This window comes from Bufo gargarizans, chromosome 6 (genome assembly GCF_014858855.1).
Source record: "Bufo gargarizans isolate SCDJY-AF-19 chromosome 6, ASM1485885v1, whole genome shotgun sequence".
NCBI lineage: Eukaryota > Metazoa > Chordata > Amphibia > Anura > Bufonidae > Bufo > Bufo gargarizans.
Window position 1 is genome coordinate 14,097,229 of NC_058085.1, and position 7,259 is coordinate 14,104,487.

Sequence of the window (7,259 nt, forward strand, 5' to 3'; positions counted from 1 at the left end):
GACAGGTACTTATAGAGGTCAGAACAAGGGTGTATTTACCTCCTCTTGGGTCCTGTAGACAAAGAATATCCTCCCGTCTGAGCTGAAGAACCTTGAACAAGACTTCTTGCACCAGATGCCTTACGGTGAAAACGTCCCTCTTGCTTTCGTCGACTTCAATGCAGATACCATTCTTTACCCGGGAATATCCGGTCCCAGCGAAACGTATTGTGACGCCCATGATGATCGCCTCCTCGTTGCTGTTGTCCTCTCCCTATAGCAGCGAGCAGCTTAAGCCACTAGTGGCGATGCTGCAGGGTCGAGAGCATGACGTAAGCACCCCTGGCAAGATCAAATGATCTTTGCCAAAAGGCCGAGAAGCGATACCCACTCGGCCTCGACAACTGGGCCGCTGTTTGCCAATGCAGAGCACTTCTCAAGGCAACAACCTATAGACTCCAGCCACAGACACAGTCCAGGAGGTTTCTTTCTCTCACAAACCAGGGAAAACGTGCGTCCTACGCTCTGGAATCACCAGCATGCTCCACTTGGTGTTTTTCGTATCTGCTTAGCTCCGCCCACCACTTTTGGCCACGCCTTTTCTTCGCACGCAATTCCTGGTGCCAAAGCACGCCAAGCAGAAAAACTGATAAGGAGTGAATGGAGAGTAGTGTGAAAAAAAAAAAAAAAAAAGGGTATGCATTGTTGATTGTGATGTCACTGCCCCATTGTTGAGTGTTCTGTCAGGGCCCTTGTGATGTCATCCACTGACCTGACCTTACTTGACCTCTGACCTGACAAGCCTCTTGTGACACGTGCAGTGTTCCGTCTATTGGCCAGACAAGGCAGGTCCAGCTGTTGCTGATACATAGGAAGTGCTGGACTACTTTTTAGCCTCCAAGTCATCCATCCAGTTCAAAAGAGCCACAAGAGGGAGACACAGGCAAACAAACTTTCCCCATTTACTAAAGCACTAGGAAAGCTAAATTGGTTACATCAAGACAACTTGCCACAAAAGGGTCAATTCACAGGAACAACTCAGCAGCCCGCCCAGGTGCACACTACAGGCCCAAATCAAACCCTATGTGCGTGGAGTTGAGGTCCAAACACTTCATTCAGGTGATATACAAACACTTCATTCAGGTGATAAGCCAATTAACCCAACAATCAAGCCATCAATCTTAATTGGATTTGGGGTGTGAGGAGAGGTGACTGGCTGGCTGGGTTGGTTGCTTGGTGCTGGAACAAACCCACACACAGCTGATGCAATTAGGAGATTGACAGGCTAGATACAGCAGGTATGCAGAAAGCAGCACAGCACAGCCCTCACAGAGGAGAAGCTGAAGTGCAGACTCCTGAGGCAGGACACAGCAACTTTCCAATTGCTTGCTGGAGGGATGCTTGAAATCCATCTCTCAATTTTATTCTGTTTTTTTATACTGGAATAGAAAGGGTGCACTGGTCCTGGAGGTACTGCAATACCAGGTCAATGCGTGGAGTGGACAGAGCAAGCTCTTTTTCCATCTCCCTGTTCGAAAAATCAATTTAATATATGGTCCCCAGATAGGGGACGTATCAGATATTAAACTGATAAGAACAGATTGTTTTTTAAGTTGATTACCCCAAAGGGGTACATTTATTAAAAATCAACATTTACATAAATAAGATACATCATAATCATAAAATCGATTTACATAAATACATATATAAAATTGATTTAAATAAGATTATATTACAGACCCCCATTCTCTTAAAAACGATTTGTGACACATAAAAGGCAATTTTTTTTTTATCAATTAAATAATATTTATACATTTCTGATAAAATCATGTTTAAAACATAAAATATTTCTGGCCGACCATAGAGCTGCTTTGACACAATTAGTGATCTTTCATGCCATAGTCCTCTTTATTCTTGATGGGCATTCCAGACCTCCATAAAAGACACCGTCCATTGTTAAAACTCTCAGTCCAGTAATTTTCTTTAAAGCGGGAATATTTTTGTCCATTTTTTTTTCGCTAAATAGCAGTGCCAGAATATATGGTAGACGTCCTCCTCTTCTCTGCAACGTCCTCGTGGACACTCCGCGGTGCTGGTTAAACCTCTTTGGTGCTGGATTACCCGGCATGGAAGACACTCATGTACGCAGCTCCAGGCCAGGTCTTTCTGCGGGTTAAAAATATAGTTAATATTGACATCCTTCCAAATCTGTTTACATTTTGTATCACTAAAATTCTTTATAGGGGCCGCCATTTTTCCATCTTTTAGTTCTTTTAAAATAATTTTACTATTTTTTAAATCTTCCACCCTTTTTCCTTTTTAGATAAAAATTGGTCACTATTTCCTCTAAAATTTTATAATAATTAGGTAGGTTAAAAGCATAAGGAGAATTTAAAACTGTTTTAAACCATTGATTCTGCCTCATAAAATAACACCAATAATTATCTTTAAAAAGGGTATTAAAACACAAACTAAAATATTTTATTAAAAAGAACTCTTTTATATCTGGGAAGTCCTTACCACCTTTATATTTGGGAAGCGTTACTAATTCTCTTCGGAGTTTATCCATTCTCGATCCCCATAAAAAATGAAAACACACTTTAGTAATATTTTTTAAAAGGCTTTTGGAGGGTGGAAAAAACATACTTAAATATAATAAAATTGGTAACATTATCATTTTTAAAACTAAAATCTTCCCTTCCATCGATAGACTTCTCAGACCCCACATACTTATTTTCTTACCTATTTTTTCTGTTACCGTGTCCCAGCTCTTAAGACCATCGTTTGACTCACTGAAGGCGATTCCTAAAATCTACACAGACTCTGCTTCAGCGACAGGGATGTCCTCTAAAACCATTTATCCAATGTTTAAAATACTACTTTTATTAAAATTAATTTTAAAACCAGAGGAGGAGCATAAATGTTTGATTTGTTTAGATGTTTTTTGAATTGACGGGGTGTCCCTACCGATCATCGCCACATCGTCCATGTACCCCACTACTTTAGCCTCTAGTCCCCCCCCCCCCCGCCTGGCAGGGGGACTCCACGTATCTGTTTGTCTTTTCTAATCACACATAGAAGAGGCTCTAAGGCGCAAATAAAAAGTAGCGGGGACAAGGGACACCCCTGCTTCACTCCAGATTTTAAAAGGACATCCTCAATTTTAAAACCATTCACTAAAATCTTACTTGTGCAGCCATCATAAAATGCTTTTAACGATTGTATAAAACCATCCGGTGTTCCCATTTTCTTTAAAACCTGAAAAAGATAAAAGTGTAACACACAATCAAACGCTTTTTCGAAGTCTAAAGATAAAATTGCTAATTTCTCCTTCCTGTCTTTAGTATTATTAATCACATATTTTAAAAGGTTCAAATTCTCCCAAATACTTCTCCCGGGTATCCCACAAACCTGGCTATAATGAATTATTTTATGGACCACCTTCTTCATTCTGTTTGCACATATTTTCGCCATAATTTTGTAATCACAATTTAAAAGTGTAATTGGTCTCCAGTTCCTTACATCTGCCTTGTCTCCTTTTTTATAGAGTAGGGACACTTCTCCTTTCTTCCAGGAACCCGGGAGAGTCTTGGATCTAAAAACCTCTTTAAAAAGATAAAACAAATCTCTTAAAATACCATAAAAAGTAACATAAAACTCTATGGGTATACCGTCCGGCCCAGGAACTTTTTCTTTTTTAAAACTCTTAATAGTCTCTAATAAAAACATTTGCGATTCATCATCTAAAACACTTTCTATCACCTTCAGTGAGCGTTTCATAAAAAACTTGTCAACTTTTTTCTCATTAAAAAGATCTGAATAAAACTCATGCACTTTATGTAAAATATCTTTTATGTTACTCTCACCTTCAAGCTCCTCGATCTGGGTGCATTTTTCTTGAATCTTTTTTAAAAAGTACCTGGAACAGGTCTCATTCTCCTCTAGATGTTTTAATTTTGAGCGGAAAATGATTTCTTTGCCCTTCTGTTCCAGGCACTGTGCTATTTCTTTCTTGCTCTCTTCTATTTCCTCAGTAACATCTATACCCAGATCTCAAAGCTTATATTGCGTCTGCAAACGGGTATTTAATTTTTCATAAAAGTCTTTCTTGAGCTTTCTCTCTTCCCACTCTTATAAAAAAGGTTTTAATTTTTCTCTTCATTTTCTCCCACCATAATGTTATCGGCATTTGGAGATCTCTTACCCGTTTTCAGCGCTTGTAAAATGCAATAAAATCTGATAAAACCTTCGGATTTTTTAAAAGGGAGATATTTAATTTCCAACTTACTTTCTTTTTATTCTTACCACCATACTGTACCTTAAAAAATAATAATTTATGATCAGAGAAAATATTGGATAAAAGCTCACAACTAAAAGGCAGTATTTGATAAGAACAGAAGATAAAATTGATTCTTTAATTACAATTAATATTGCTCCAGGTAGCGCCGGCCTCTTCTGGCAAATTACTATTGCATTTTTTAAAAACATTGGTAAGTCGAAAATCCAAAATTAAGTTCTTTAAAATCGAGGAGGTTTTGTCAAAGTTTCTACTTACCGAGCTTGAGAACTGGCGCTCCCCTCAAACCCGAACTTTTCGGCACTAAAAAAACAGCCCAGAAAAGGGCTAGAGGGCTGCACAAGGCAGCAAAATGTAGTTAAATCCCCTGCAAACAAATGTGGATAGGGAAATGAATAAAAATAAAATATATAAAAATTAACCAATATCAATTGGAGAGCGGTCCCATAGCAGAGAATCAGTCTTCATGTCAGCAGAGAATCAGTCTTCATGTCATAGCAGAGAATCATGCTTCATGTCACCCAACACTGGAACAGTCCATTGTCATATATTTAGGCCCCGGCACCGAGACAGAGGAGAGAGGTCTCATAACAGAGATTCAGGCTTCATGTCAGCAGAGAATCAGTCTTCATTAGTGTTAATCACAAATATTCGAATTGCGAATTTTAATCGCGAATATCGGCACTTCGAGAATTCGCTAATATTGCGAATATCGCAAAATATATTCGTAATTGTGAATATTCGATTTTTGGGAAAATACCAGTACATGCGAATTTTATGCGAATTTTCGCAATCAAGAAAATAATGCCTGGAGATCATGAATTCGCAAATTCTCGAATATATGGCGAATATTCGCTCAAATATTCACGAAATATCGCGAATTCAAATATTGCCCCTGCCGCTCATCACTAGTCTTCATGTCATAGCAGAGAATCAGGCTTCACATCACACAACACTGGAACAGTCCATTGTCAGATATTTAGGCCCCGGCACCCAGGCAGAGGAGAGAGGTACCATAACAGAGATTCAGGCTTCATGTCAGCAGAGAATCAGTCTTCATGTTATAGCAGAGAATCAGGCTTCACGTCACCCAACACTGGAACAGTCCATTGTCAGATATTTAGGCCCCGGCACCCAGGCAGAGGAGAGAGGTCCCATAACAGAGATTCAGGCTTCATGTCAGCAGAGAATCAGTCTTCATGTCATAGCAGAGAATCAGGCTTCACGTCACCCAACACTGGAACAGTCCATTGTCAGATATTTAGGCCCCGGCACCCAGACAGAGTAGAGGTTCATTCAACTTTGGGTTGCCCCGCAATATGATGGTAAAATGAAAATAAAAAGAGGATTGAATGAGGAAGTGCCCTGGAGTACAATAATATATGGTTAAGGGGAGGTAGTTAATGTCTAATCTGCACAAGGGATGGACAGGTCCTGTGGGATCCATGCCTGGTTCATTTTTATGAACGTCAGCTTGTCCACATTGGCTGTAGACGGGCGGCTGCGTTTGTCTGTAATGACGCCCCCTGCCGTGCTGAATACACGTTCAGACAAAACGCTGGCCGCCAGGCAGGCCAGCACCTCCAAGGCATAAAAGGCTAGCTCTAGCCATGTGGACAATTTAGAGACCCAGAAGTTGAATGGGGCCGAACCATCAGTCAGTATGTGGAGGGGTGTGCACACGTACTGTTCCACCATGTTAGTGAAATGTTGCCTCCTGCTAACACGTTCCGTATCAGGTGGTGGTGCAGTTAGCTGTGGCGTGTTGACAAAATTTTTCCACATCTCTGCCATGCTAACCCTGCCCTCAGAGGAGCTGGCCATGACACAGCTGCATTGGCGACCTCTTGCTCCTCCTCTGCCTTCGCCTTGGGCTTCCACTTGTTCCCCTGTGACATTTGGGAATGCTCTCAGTAGCGCGTCTACCAACGTGCGCTTGTACTCGCGCATCTTCCTATCATGCGCAGTGCAGGAAGTAAGGTGGGCACATTGTCTTTGTACCGTGGATCCAGCAGGGTGGCAACCCAGTAGTCCGCACACGTTAAAATGTGGGCAACTCTGCTGTCGTTGCGCAGGCACTGCAGCATGTAGTCGCTCATGTGTGCCAGGCTGCCCAGAGGTAAGGACAAGCTGTCCTCTGTGGGAGGCGTATCGTCCTGCATTTCCCCCCAGCCACGCACCAGTGATGGGCCCGAGCTTCGTTAGGTGCCACCCAGCTGTGACCATGCTTCATCCTCATCCTCCTCCACCTCCTTCTCATCCTCGTCCTCCAGTAGTGGGCCCTGGCTGGCCGCATTTGTACCTGGCCTCTGCTGTTGCAAAAAACCTCCCTCTGAGTCACTTCAAAGATACGAGCCTGAAAGTGCTAAAAAATTACCTCTCTTCCTCCTCCTCCTCCTCCTCCTGGGCCGCCACCTCTTCCACCTGTTTTCTCAAGGAGACATAGAAGTGGTATTGTAACTCTGATAACGGCGTCATCGCCACTGGCCATGTTAGTGGAGTACTCGAAACAGCGCAACAGGGCACACAGGTCTCGCATGGAGGCCCAGTCATTGGTGGTGAAGTGGTGCTGTTCCGCTGTGTGACTGACCCTTGTGTGCTGCAGATGAAACTCCACTATAGCCTGCTGCTGCTCGCACGTGCAAGGTGGAGTTCCACCTGGTGGGCACGTCGCGGTGAGCGGATAGGCCGAAGTTATGCTGTAGTGCAGACAGGCGAGCAGCGGCAGGATGTGAACGCCGGAAGCGCGAACAGATGGCCCGCACTTTATGCAGCAGCTCTGACATGTCGGGGTAGTTGTGAATGAACTTCTGCACCACCAAATTCAGCACATGCGCCAGGCAAGGGATGTGCGTCAAACCGGCTAGTCCCAGAGCTGCAACGAGATTTCGCCCAATATCGCACACCACCAGGCCGGGCTTGAGGCTCACCGGCAGCAACCACTCATCGGTCTGTTGTTCTATACCCCGCCACAACTCCTGTG

The 7,259-nt window shown here is 42.9% G+C and overlaps 1 non-coding gene across 1 annotated transcript; it reads right to left on the bottom strand.

The window, feature by feature from the left end:
- Nucleotides 1-1,427: 1,427 nt before the first annotated feature.
- LOC122942909 lies at nucleotides 1,428-1,619 on the bottom strand. The gene has a single exon (XR_006390750.1). It is a non-coding gene; the product is annotated as a U2 spliceosomal RNA (small nuclear RNA).
- Between the last annotated feature and the right edge of the window lie 5,640 nt (nucleotides 1,620-7,259).